General features: G+C 39.6%; 1 protein-coding gene across 1 annotated transcript in view; it reads left to right on the top strand.

The window, feature by feature from the left end:
• The window catches only part of LOC143292165 (uncharacterized), a 19,891-nt gene that overhangs the window by 1,035 nt on the left and 4,354 nt on the right, over nt 1-14,502 (top strand). The gene's annotated exons all lie outside the window — the stretch shown is intronic.

The raw sequence follows: 14,502 nt of genomic DNA, 5'->3' as shown, positions 1-14,502 counted from the left end.
AAGTAGTATAAGAGATGGGGGTTCTATATACAACTTTTTTGGGCGTATTAGCTTGTGTTAAGGCCCTCAAGCATAAAAAAAAATTAGTCAAAACCTGTGTATGTTGGGAGTAATATGACCCTCAAGCATAAAAAAAAAATATATAGTTAAAACAAGTTATATGTGTATGGAGAGCCAAATCACAAGATAAAAAAAAAAATGGTTGGATATGTGTATGGAGGGGAGCGAAACGGTCATGGGGGTTCTATATACAACCGACCCCAGCCCAAAACCGCGCAATACCGCCCTGAAGCATAAAAACGAAAAACCGGCTTAAATATGTGTATGGAGAGCCAAATGGTCCTTAAAGAGAGGAGGTTGGATCAACCGTTCACATAGTTTGCTTTTTTGGGATGGTTTACCATCTTGAATATCAAATAGATTTTTCTTTAACAACTGAGTTTTGTGTTTCGATTTTATGTCTGTTTTCATTGCATTGAATTTTTCAACTTCAGCCAGAATGAGACTAAATTCTTCATCGCTTATTTTATCATCTTCTAATGCTTTTGAAATAAGATCATTTATAGTGTTCAGTTTTGACTCGGCCAACACGCGAATCTCGTTGTGCTTCATAGCTTGTGACATTAATTTTTTATGAATAAATTTACAAGTTAAACCAACCACACCAAGGAGACCAGCTCCCACTTCTATTCCAATAGCTACGGGAGCAGCGGCGACACTCAACAGTAATCCAACACCCGATGCCCCAAGGGCGATACTAAGAGTCGTCAGTGTTGTATCCGCGGCTGTAGCGATATTTACACCGCGTTTATATTTTTTATAAAATAAAGTTCTTTCATCACGGTCTTTTTCGAGGTTGTTTTTTATATTCGATATCTCTCGTAGGCGAAACTCCATTATTCTATAGTAATCATTTTTTTAAATGATGGTAACAGGATGAGGAGAGTAGCGCAGTCTTTAAGCTGAAGAGGTCCGATGTGAATAAAGTCGAGAGATATTTTATCTAATGATGGACGTTGATGACACCTTCGAGCGAGAATTCTATAGAGGGATCGGGTTGATCAGATGGGTCAACCACTGGAATTTTGATGGTAATTCTCAAGAGTTTATTTTTAAGATTTCCAGGCCATTTTATCTGCAACCCTTTTAAAACTTCTACAAAATCATCTGGCACCCCACTAAGAGTATATCTAAAACGACAGTTGACCCCTGAATAGGCGGCTCAAAATCAAACTCTTTAATTAACCGCAGTGTGCCAGTCTTTTTACCTCTCATACCAATAACATATCCGAAGTCGTCGCTGTTAACGACGATTAGATCTTTACGCGTATGATAGGAAGCCAACAGTTTACCACTATTTTGTATTTTTTGTAGAGCGTGATTTCTTCCAATACTAACATAGGGTTGTTTTATTTCAAAATCTAAATCCCAGTTATCCACCGGATAAGGTACCCATGTATCATCGTCGGAAAGAACAAGATGATGTGGTTTGTTCACAACAACACCGTCAACGTTCACGTCTGCAAGTTCGCTGAATTTGTTGACACCACCACCATTACTCGTTATTTCTTTTCTTTTGTACGTTCCTTCAGAAAGTTGGAAGGCGTACAACTGATTTTCTTTTCCCGACACATCAAATCCGTCTGTATCTCCGAGATCAACCAAACCGAGCGTAGTGCAGGGTTTGATATTATGTGTTCCTGGCCCTCCGGGATCAACCATTTTCTAATATTTATAGTATATTCTAAATATTCAAATTGGCGCAACGTAGTCTTCTTAAGGAAATATTTTGAGGAAGACGCAGCTGCATCCACAAACTCATTGTTTCCTGTTTTGTGGTAATACCTTCAAGCGAGAATTCTATATGACTACCCTGCGGTATAACATCATAGGGCATAGCATCATCTTGTTTTTCAATGGTGATTCTCAGGGGTTGATTTGCAAGATTTTTGGGCCATTTAATGTAAAACCCTTGAAAAACTTCTACAAAATCATCAGGCTCTTCACCGAGAATTACATCAAAAATAATACGGAAACGGAAGCCCCACAAACTAGTTAGATCATGAAAATCTATTCCTAATTCAGATTTATCCTTCGAGCGTTTCTTAAGCACATAACACCTCCCCTGGTAGTTTAGTAAATGTACATCCAACGCTCTTAAATCAGCGAACATCCAACCACTGTTTTTTATTCTATAATTATTTTCTTCTTCTTTGGTAATGTAAGGTGATTCAATTTTAAAATCTACCATCCCCTTGTCGAGGGGTTTTAGCTGCCATGTACCGTTTAAAACGAACAAGTTGATAGGGCTCATCATTGACAACATCATCCTCACTCACGATATCACCAATTTTTACTTCTTTTCTTTTGTACGTTCCTTCAGAAAGCTGGAATGCGTACAACTTATTTTCTTTTCCCGGCACATCAAATCCCTCTGTATCTCCGAGATCAACCAAACCGAGCGTAGTGCAGGGATCAACCATATCTTATATGTAATGTAATATTTAAATAATCAATAGAAACGGGATGATGATTTTCATCTACTATAGAAAGTGTTAAACGTGGTAAATCTCCGTGAGAAAGTCTTTTGTATTGGGGTGATGTCAACGTGGTTGTTCGACCACCCCCGCATCTTTCATTTTCTACTGGGATTGATTGTAACAACGTAGAAGGCAATCCGTTATAGAAATTATCGGCGGTACTAATTTGAGAGAGGTGAATGTAAAGTGCTTTATGTATCGCGAGCCGCGGATGCCTGTTTCCTATCACCATTATTCCCGGCGCGATGAGTTTTGGGGGGAACCCCAGAGTATGTGCAAGACGCTCAGAAAGTTCAATCGATTTGGTGCTCTTTATTCTCAGATAGCCACTCGGAGCGTGCAAGTCTAACTCTGCACCGTGGGGGGTGAACACTTCTTTATTCAATTCACACACATTATAATAACCATCTGGGATTATTATCTTACGATCGGTAGTAGTAAAGAAATTGTTTCCGAGCTCATCACTGATATTTTTCCAGTTGGGATAATAAGTTATTTCACGCAGCGCGATTTCTAGTCTTCCACTTTGATTAGATATGCACCGCGGTAATTCGTCTTTTTGAATATCGGTTGTTATTATATACATAGCTATGAATAAGAAAATTTACAGCTTCAATAAGGACGCGTCCTATACAACTGGGTATAAAGAAAAAAGAATAAGTTGTACGCGAGTGATCTACGTGAACAGCGAATATTCTTTTACCGCCAAGTTTCCCGATGTTTTTCAGTCTTATGCGAACCCCACTATGACTGGGGAGATGAATGCAGCCTGGCTTGCATGGAGAAACAACCCGATAGTGTGGTGGCAGAATCAAATCAATTTTGTGGTATGGTGCGCGACCGCCGGGTGTGGAGTAACGGAAGAACATTTTCAAGCTTCTGATCCGTTTATTCGAGCCGTGTATAGGTTTCATTTTTACTATCAGATTCGGAGGTTATTGGACGAGTTAAAAATCCCGCTACCCACCGACCAAGCATTTAACATGTATAATAATCCGTTTGATAAAACAGTTTATCAGCGTTTGTGTGCCGAATTTGGGCAGAGGGATTGGAGACAGAAAATAGAAAAGCATGGCTTTGGTTTGGGAGAATTTATTCAGGCTGAGACCCCCGGTGGGGCTGCACGACAGGCAATGAGAAACAGAGGAGAGGGACCTGTGTTCTTTAGCCCCCACGATAAAATCAGACATACGGTGGACATCACCCGGGCTTGGACAACATTTATTCCTGATAAGGGGTTGGGTTTTACACATGCGGGGATAGTTCGTCTCAACGATAGCATTCGCACTTATGTGTGGGCTCTAATAGGGTCACAAGCGCAAACGCGCACGAGTATAACAACAAAAGGAACTGGATTTGATGCGCAAAAACAATTTTTAGCCAATGTTGAAGATGCGATTAATGCCCCCGAAAACCTACAAACGGCGATAAAAAAATACCAGGACGTTCTCCAGTACGCGAGATCCGAAGTAAACTTTGCATTTGGTGTTGGCCTTTATATGGCCCCATCTGATATGGCATTGAGGGTTGGTACACACATTAATTATAATAATAAAATTGTCATTGCGACAGAAGAACAGAATATTGGTGTTAATGATGGATTAAACGAACTACCACACATTGTACCACCTACCCAAAGTGTTCCACCTACCCAAAGTGTTCCACCTACCCAAAGTGTTCCTGCATACTATTTTGTTGCCCCATCAGGAAAAGCTCTTCAATGGTCTAGAGGTCACTGGGCTCTTGTGCCACCTTCTGATGCAGACTTGGCAATGCTTGATGCGAGTAATACGGTGCTCGATTATAAATCACACAAGCCTTTGACAACACCGAGGACAGGAGCGGGTGAAACGAGAGTTTTGTTAGGCATTCGCGGGTGGTTCACTCTTACCTATAGAAATAAAAAATTAATACAAACATCTCGACCAGGATTTGCAATAGCTACCGGTGCTGGTAATAGACCCTTTCTGTATGGTGCAGGTTCTTCGGATAACAAATTTAAACTCAAACCAGCGAAAGTATCGTACGAAGAAGAGCCAACAACTCACAAAGACTATAAAGTCGCTCTTACTTTAGGATTGATAGGTGGTATTTACTTTCTCTTCTTTAAATAATCAAACAGGAGGAGGCCAGCACCGAGCACGAGTGCCCACAGGTTGTTGGCTAACCACCCAACCGCTTTACCCAACGTGCTTAATAACCACGAAACAATAGCCCCAATGACTCCTGGGAGGGCATCAATCGCCTTTAAACCTAATTTTTTAAGTAATTCTCCCAAATCTTTAAGTCTTTTTCTTATCCAGTTGTCATCTTTTTTACCCGGCGCCCGTGGAGTGCCCCCTCCACCCGTAACGGCCAAAACGATAGTGCTGATAATCATACCAAAGGCAGTAAGAATGGAAACGATAGTAATGCCTTGTTCTCTAAAAAGCGTTCGAATACGTTCCGCTAGTGTTGTGTCCTCCTCAAGAATTCTGTGTATCGTTTCACGCATTCTGCTGATTTGAGATCGCAGCGCTTCTTTGTGTGTTGATATCGCTTCTAGCCGTGCAGCACGCTCGATGTTTAGATCGTCTAATTGTAAACGCAAGGGTTTGATTTCGCTTTCATCTTTATCAGCTAGTTCCGCAGACTGAATTCTTATTTTTAAAGTTGATATTTCTTCATCCAGGTGAGAGAGTTTTGAGAGGTTGTCAGAAAGATTACCGCGCTGTCTTTGCATGGCTTTGTCTAAACCTTCGAGTTCACGAATATAACCACCCAGTTCATCGGTGAGGGGAGGATCATCTATAGTTTTAAGTACTTCATCGATTGTATTTGGTGAGAAATCATCCATCTCAATTTCTTCACCCAGTTTGGCTTCAACCTTTTGGAGAGCCGCGACCGTTTGGGGTTTTAAGTTTTTCCTCCTCCAGTCTACAAAACCAAGTTCCTCGCGAATAATATTTGCTCCACCAGGTTTTCCCGCTAGTGTTGAAAGTGCTAGGGGTTGTTTCGTGCGGACGTTAATGATATTAAAATCTGGATTATTTTTTAATCGTAGTGTACCTCTACTATCAAGTTCAAAATTGGTATAATTTCGCCCAACATCGGGCTCTTGTCCAAATGCATCATAGTAATCATCAACCGCGCTCTTTAATAATTCTGTTTGCAAGAAACCAGATTCTATTATTCCACCTTCTGCGAACCCTTCCGCCATCTCACCACCTTCCGCCATATTAAACTTATAATATAAAGTTATATCCTTATATCTATATAAAACAAAAAATGAGTGGAAGAAAGCTTAATCCAATGAGAAGTTTGCGGGAGCCGCGTGGGATAAAGGGCGTGCGGCAGACTGTCGTGATTACTAACAATCCGTCAACTATCGATCAGAATCAACAACTTCTTGTACGCTTTCCTAATTTAGGTGTTGATGATGTGATCGTTCCGGGGAGTGTTCGGCTAGCATTCAAAATTTCTTTGACTTCTACCACAGATGTGAACAGAACACTCGTTGATAATATTGGTAGAGCCATAGTACGTAAAACAACCATTCGCATTTCCGGTAATGAAATCATGAGCGTTGAAGATAGTGATGTATTTTATACTTATGGAGATCTTTGGCGAACTCGACAAGAACGAAGAAACGCCGTTTATCAAGGTATTGACTTAACTACACACCGTAATGTGACACGATTGCGTATTAACGCGGATAATGGAGATGACACTATCGCTAGAGATGCCGCCATTGCGGAGGCTTATGGTAATCGATTTTGTATTCCGCTTGATTTCGAATTGCTAGAATCTCATGCACCATTTTATCAGAGTGCTCTCGGCGATCGCCTGGAGTATGAACTTACCTTTAACGCTTATAGCAAGGTTATCCGCAGCACAGACCCGGATGCATCCTATACGATAGAAGGGATTAGTCTCGAGTTTGAGAAAGTCACACAACCCGAACTTGCGAGACAGATAGCCGGTTATTATTCAGGTAGGCTCGCTATTTTATTTGATAGAATACTACGACATCGTAAAATTCCTCTGGACAAATCTGACACACTCTGGAATATTAATCTCAACGTGCCGGCAAAAAGTATGAAGGGTGTACTGCTGTTGTTTGATGAGTATTACAATCCTAAGATCGATAAGGTTGAAGTGACGATCGAAGGTGTGCCCAATCAACTGTTTAGTCAAGGTATGCGTTCCTATCAACAATGGGATGAAATCAGAAAGTTTTTCGGAACGCAAAAACGCGACCCCGAAGTAGACAAAGTGGTAAAAGATTTAGAACTAGCGGATGTCACAATCGGTGAATATTTCACGAATAATTATGCTCTTTGGTTGGATATGCGCACCACAGATGATAATTCTCTTCACGGGAGTGGACGTCGTATCGAAAATGCGTCTGAAGGCATTACGATTCAGATTCAGAAAAAAGCTGAAACGGCAGAACCGCTAAATGCGTATGTATTTGTAATTATGGATGGACAATTAAATATAGAAGATGGAAGATTTGTCGAGGCTGTTTACTAAAGAAGCACATTCCGCAATTATTTGCGGGCAAACTGGGTGTGGTAAGACCGAATTTATTTTAGATTTATTACAAACGACATATCGTGGTGTGTTCGAGAATATTGTAATTCTATGCCCTACTCTCGAATATAATAAAGCCTATCGATCCCGAGTGTGGGTAAGAAAGGACCGCGGGGTATACACCGTTAATCCCGGTGATAAACTTCACGAATGGCTTGGGCTGTTTTTTGAAATATTTGCCGGGGAGCCAACGTTGTACATCATCGATGACTGTAGTGACTTAAAGGCTCTTACTCAAAAGAAGCAAATGTTGAGTAAACTCGCATTTTCTGGAAGACACGCGAAACAGTCTGTGTGGGTGTTGACTCAGAAATACAACTCGGTTCTTACTGACCTTCGCGAACAAACAAAATGGGTGGCTTTATTTCACTGTAAGGATAGGGACTCGTTTGATGAGTGTTTAAGAGAAAACGATGTCATTCCAACACAAAATGAACGTAAAGAGGTTAGGAAATCATTGGCAAATACCAAACACTCCAAGTTGATATTAAAAACTGATCAACCAGTTGCATATAAAATTTGCTAGTAATAATCAACAGCTGTTTAACAATGCTTAACAGTTCCTTAGCACTGGTTAGCAATTTCTTAACACTGGTTAGCAATTTCTTAACACTTTTAGTCGTTGGATTTGTAGTTTTTTATTATTTTAAACTTAAAAGGAGATATATAGAATATAAGAAGAAGATGGACCAATTACTATCCGAGGATCCCAAACGCGACAGGCTTATGGCGGTGGTCTCAGCCGGTGGAGCAAAAGAATATTTAGGGAAAGAGTTTAGTGTTGATAAAATCGAAGCGATGAAAGATCCGGATATAGACAAGCTTTATACGAGATACGAAGCGAGTTTAGGATCGATGATTACAAAATCACTCGGTAATACAATTATACAACTGTATACCAGAGCAGTTTGTATGTATCTCCCAATTGATGACCAAACAAAATTAAATAGTGATCTCGAGCAAGATCCATTCCTGGGACATGCGCTTAACAGCTTTACTTGTGAACTATATCACAGATTTGGCATGTTCTTAGCTCCGCTCACCACAGCTGTAACTACTGTTAAACATTGTCAATTTAATAAATATAATGGAGGAAGTAACGAAACCGAAGAATCAGAAGAAAGTTGAAGCGGGTCGAAAAGGTGCTGCTGCTAGAAAAGAAAAACATGAAGAACTTCTCGAAAAACTTCGAAAAGCGAAAGATGAACAACAACAAGAACCATCATCATCGAGGAGACCAGATCACGTTTTTATCAATCCCTTGTACATTGCTGCTGCGATGATAATAGGTTGTGGTGTTTACATATATTTTAATCGGTCGAAAAAACCACCACCACCACCTGTGGTAACAAAACCCAACCCATTTATCATGTATTGAACATTAATTTGTACACTATTTATAAACAACAATGGCAACGCCAAATATAAACGGTAAAGAAATTGCAAACACTGTATACCACGCGGTTGTGGTCAGCGCATTGGCCGCTGGTTACTCGAGATTGACAAAATTAATATTTACGAAAGCCCCGACACCTAGACTGGCTTTCAACCTCGAAGATATCGGGATGGTCACTTTGGATATAGCCCTCGCTATGGCTACGAAGGATATGTTGGAAAAACAAGGTATTCTCCCACATGATATTTTGAAGTAATAATAATATCATCATTATAGTATGGCATCAGTAGCGTTACTCGTTGGTGGGGCAGTAGTAAACGCTTTAGCATTTACCGGAAGTAATTTTTTATTTAGTAAACTGGGGTCTTCAGACGCGTTAGAAGAACAGAAACGACACAACAAAGCGCAAGAACAACTTCAGGCAGCGACCGCAGAATGGCAGAAAGAGAGGATTCAACGTTTAGATTATATCAATGAAAAACTAAGACAACAACAACATGCTGTGAACACGTTTAAGGATGTGGATATGGCTATGCAAGAATATTATAAAGTGATGGGGGAGCCACTACCCCCTCTTTCTCAAAAACCCCAACTTTCAGATTTTTATACACCCTCAGAGGGACAAAAAGATCGAGAATACGTATTTATTATCATGACCATGGTCATTTTTGGCGTTGCGATTTCAAAATATTAAACATTTACTTTCTTAAATAAAATGGAAAAGATCTATTACAGCCCAAGCGGTTATTGGAAGGGTTATTCGGCGATTAAAAAACTCGCGAAAGCAGCCAAGGTGTCTGAGGATGAGGCTAGAAAATGGTTACAAAAACAAGCTATATGGCAAATTTATCTACCCCCTCCAAAGTATATTCCGAGAGCAAAATTTGATATTACTATCCCAAATGAGGTTCATCAGGCTGACCTTTTATTTTTACCCTATGACAGAATCAGGCGTAAGACGTATAAGTATGCGCTGACTGTCGTTGATGTTGCAAGTCGATATAAAGAAGCCGAACCCCTAACAACGAAAGACAGCGTCGAAGTGGCGGCCGCTTTTTTACGTATTTATGACCGCAGCCCTTTGAAGTTGCCCAAACTTCTTCAGGTAGATCCTGGCCGAGAGTTTATGGGTGCTGTGAACAAAATTTTTAAAAAAGTAAGGCGTGGAAAGACACACAGAAGCCAGGCTATTGTAGAAAGATTTAATCGTACGCTGGCAGAACGATTGTTTAGTCATCAATATGTGGCTGAAATGAAATCGCCGAATCGATCAACAGAATGGGTCACTAGATTACCGGCTGTTGTGGCTGCATTGAATAATGAGGTGACGAGACTTATAGGTAAGAAACCGTCAGTCGCAATAAAGGTCAAATCGGTAGAAGCCGAATCCTCTGCACCGACTAAAGATGATAAAGGAGAGTTACCGCCTGATGCGCAAGTTCGGTACTTGTATGAGCCCGGTGAGCTCGAGGGTGGAGCTCGCAAACGAGCAACGGATCCCGTTTGGTCTCTTAAAGTTTATAATATTAAGCGTATGATGCCCGGCGATCCTATTCTTTATTATTTACAAAATGGCCCATCCAGAGGGTTTGTACACGAAGAGCTTATGGTTGTTCCTCACGATACAGAAATACCATAGTGCCCGTAGGCATAAGATGTAATACCATCATCTAGCCAATAGCGTTTGGAATCGTACGGTGAGAGTGATGTCTTCATTTGCTTGATCGTGTACATCTTGTGCTTATACGATCTGAACGTTCTCATACTATTAGTAAATTGAACAGATCGATCAATACACTCCTTATACATATCGGGTTCAATTTCATCCTTCACCACACATTTTTTTATGCCCTTGGCTTTCTTGATAACTGATCCATCATCCGCTACAACCGAATACATCTTTGAGCGCAAGCCGCAGAATTGTCGGATCGGTTTACATCCGAGCTCACTTTTCATGTATCCTGGCACTTTCTCTATCGATTTATCATACAATGGATGATCTTTTGGAAAATTACTGCGGTCATGTACATTATCATCCATACAAGCGATAAAATCCTCGCATTCTACGTGGAGAATGAATGAATCGGTATCAGTATATAACAACCTGCATCCATATTTTTTCTTGTAGTGGTTGTAATACAAATCATACATGAGATACTTTGATAGGTCGAGAATGGCCATCCCGATATAGATAGGTTTATTGAGCACAAGCTTTTTTTTTTTGTAGTGAATCGCTAGAAGTTTCTCGTTGATGATCATATGATCGACATAAGCCGGTTTGTTTATTAGTTTGCGTGCCTTGTCCTCTTCATCTAACTTGAATAATTTGATATTCGTTCTCATTCTGATATTTTCCATAGTTTTACCAAATACCGAGTTGTTCATTAATTTATACAGATCTTTATCGGCATCGTTAGTAGCGGCTTGTCTCAGTTTGGTGTTCATCAATATATAGGGCGCCATCCAGGGACTTTGATTAAACTTTAACACTTTTGTGATTTTAGTTACTTTCATGCCAAGTTGCGTGTATAGCTTGAGATTTCTATAGTGAACGACATAACCAACCTTATTCCATAGATTCGGAACTAATTTTCTCGTTTCCTTTCCGCGCATCTCGAGTTTTTCACGAAGGCGTCGTTGATAGGGTGAGAGGTTTTCGAGTTTTATTTCTATTTTCTCAGGAGCTAGGGGATAATCGTTATGTTCGTCGTGTAATTCCTCAGGGTACTCGATATCACACTCCACAATATATCCCGTCTCATCATCGTCGGGGTGATTTAGAATCTTTTCGAGATTAGCATCGTTATCCCAGATAAATCCACCCGTGGGTAAAGCTTGTAACATCGCCCAACCATACAAGTTGTTCGCGTCGAGATACATGATATACGAATCCGTTTTTTCAGGTCTGTAATCTTTCATATACTTGTTATTAGCCTCCGCGTATCTTCTTACAGTCATACTGATTCCACCGCGTATTCCCGCCTCTATCATGTTATATTGTTCGATATCCGTCAACAGTTCGAGTTCTATTCCCGTACTCTTGAGTAAAGCATCCCAAGACATTCCGGGAAGCGTGTAATAATGAACAGGATCGAGATTATGAGTTCGCAAACACGTATTTCTAAAATTCTGGAACACATCGGCAAGTAACAGCACATCAGTGACTAAGTACAGATCGTTATAATCACCTAGATTCTTACATTTAAACTTCTTCCACACATTCTTGGCATGCTCGTGGTCACTTTCTGATATATCCGTGTTGTTAAGTTTACTAAAGAAATGACTTTTCTTTGGTAGTTTTGTATCTTCGTATTTACTCCAATCGGTAATATATTCGTACGGAAAGACTCCTTTTCTCGTAACGAGCTTGAACTCCTCCTCATCTGTGAAACGTTTGCGCGTTAAAAACTTCTTATCATCCGGAAGGTTCTTCGCAAGCTGGTCGAGACTCGAACTCAAGAATGCGAAACTATCTAAAAACTTCAACCTTCCCCAACTGAATGTGATGTACTTCTCTTTATTATTCGCGATACACGTAATTCTACCACCACCTTTGTTCGCGAGCTCCGAAATGATCGCGTGAGAGTCGTAACCTTTGAGGTTGTGAAATAATATCGACAACACAAATTCGTCGGGTTTTATTCTCAATTTAAGATTACACGATGCATGCGCGGCACCTCTATAGTTCCCTGTGAGATGGTCATGATCTCTTACTTTATCATTTGCGGGTAGTTCCCCTCTACATATCCAACAAACTCGTTCGTTTTCAAACGATTCGTTATCTTTTTTGGTCATCTTTATTGGAACTGGTTTTTTCAATTCCTTGACAGTATGATAATATATTCTTTGAAGTTTTTCGAGAAAATGACTGACCGCATTCTCACCACGAAATAGCTGCGGTTTGTATGCCCTTCCATCAGACCTAACATGCACAAACCCGTATGACGAGATGATGTGTTCGCTTTCTTTGATGGTCTTATTCGAATCGGAATCGTCTTTTATTTCTTTACAAATCGCCTCAAAATCAGCATATATCACATCACTAACTTGCATTTGTTTTTGAAAATTGGTAAATTTGATCATTTTTGTCTTCTCTGATGGCATCTCAACGCGAGAATAGTTCTTGTGGTTGATCTGCGCGCATCGCTTAATATGTTCTTCTAAAAGTTCTGATGATGTTGTACCTGTCAAGCAATACTCACAAAAGTACATTGCTGCTTTGTGTTTGTTTGTATTACTCAGTAGTCTGTTAAAATTCTTAATATAAGTATAATGTTGTCCACCATTTTCATTTTCTATAATAAGAAGTTTAATACGCTCCATGTTGGTGGGTTGTTTTGATATTCTTGCACGTTCAATCGTTTTATTTTTTAAATAGTATACATTAATAGCAATATTATTTTGAGTCTCGATCCTTGTAATTTGTTTTATTGGTGTAGGAAAGTCAATATTTTCAAAATTAAACCCATCATCAGAAGGATAGGAATAAGTTAAATTAGAATTCGCTTTTGCTGGAAACTTGTGTGCACGTAAACAATGTCTTATACATTGATCATCTTTATTTTTAATATTAATCACAGCTCTTTTATTTTTTAACCACTGTGGTGATTCAATAAAGGATCCTGGAGATGTAATAGAAACTCTATTCACCCATAAACTAAAGATTCTTTTAATGAACCATCCTGAACCTTCATTTGTAAAATTTTCTATTTTTAACAAAATCTGTTTTATTTGTTTTTCAATATCTTGATCATCAACAACATCAATAATACTTTGATATTCCGATCGAAATACAGCTACAGTAGTATCATTATTTTTAATTTGACCAAACTCCACCGTTAAAACAATATTTTGTTTGGTCAGTGGAATAGCTCTTTGGTTAATAGTGTCCACTTTACTCATCATAAACGAAAGCGGATCTATTTCATTTGGAAGAGCCGCAAGTTTATAATTTTTAATAATACTACCAAACTCCTCCGTGGATTCAGCTTTATGTTGTAGTTGACGTATATTTTTAATAAGTTCATCTTTTTTCATTCTACTAAAACCACGAATTTTGAGCTTTCGTGCAATATCTTTAAGCGTAGCATTGGTCTCCCCCTCCAAAGCATCAAACCCCAGTGCTTTAATCAACTCAGTTTTATTCATAGATTCATGATTAGGAATCTCTTTTCTTGAAGCGAGATCACGGTAATATTTTTCAGAATATCGTTGCACCATTTTTCTCTCTATATATACTATTATATTTTTTTCTCTAATAGGATTTTTTTTTTTTTTACAAGTTGATCAATCTCTGAATCCAATGATTACTCCACCAAAGGGTGGAATATACCCTCTTGAATAAGTTTCAAAAGGGTCAATTTCATCATCGTCATCATCATCATCAGAAATATAACCCTCAGAGTCGCTTGAATGTTCTCCACAATCGGGTATAGGATCAATCTTTTTCTCCATGGGAGGAGGCTTCTCTTTTTTATGCTTACATTTACAACAAATAACATACTTCGTACGTACATAAAGGTTGCATTTTATACAAAGTACTGGAAGTGACATTCCTTTTCTATGACATTTAATATGATCTTTACAATAGAGCCCCATGCAAGCTCGACCGCATACTCTATTTGTTTTAACTTGGGGGTACTCACAAATGTTATGTGGAAAAGGCATTATTTTTTCTATATATACAATATAATCTTTTCTCTAATAGGGTGATCACAATCTTCGCGCGCGGGTGGGAAGATACGCGGAGGCAGGCTGTGCGCGGGACCACTCTCCCGTTCCCACTACACACGCCGTGCGGTCGCTTGCCAGCACACACACGGAACGGGGTGACCGTTTCGCTCCCCATACACATAACTGGTTATAACTGGTTTTAACTAGATTTTTTTTTCTTTTTTATGCTTCAGGGCGGTATTGCGCGGTTTTGGGCTGGGGTCGGTTGTATATTGAACCCCCATGACCGTTTCGCTCCCCTCCATACACATATCCAAC

Source organism: Babylonia areolata, chromosome 18 (genome assembly GCF_041734735.1).
Source record: "Babylonia areolata isolate BAREFJ2019XMU chromosome 18, ASM4173473v1, whole genome shotgun sequence".
Taxonomy (NCBI): Eukaryota; Metazoa; Mollusca; class Gastropoda; order Neogastropoda; family Buccinidae; genus Babylonia; species Babylonia areolata.
Note: the sequence above shows the minus strand (reverse complement) of the source record. Positions and strands in the feature narration are given on the sequence as shown.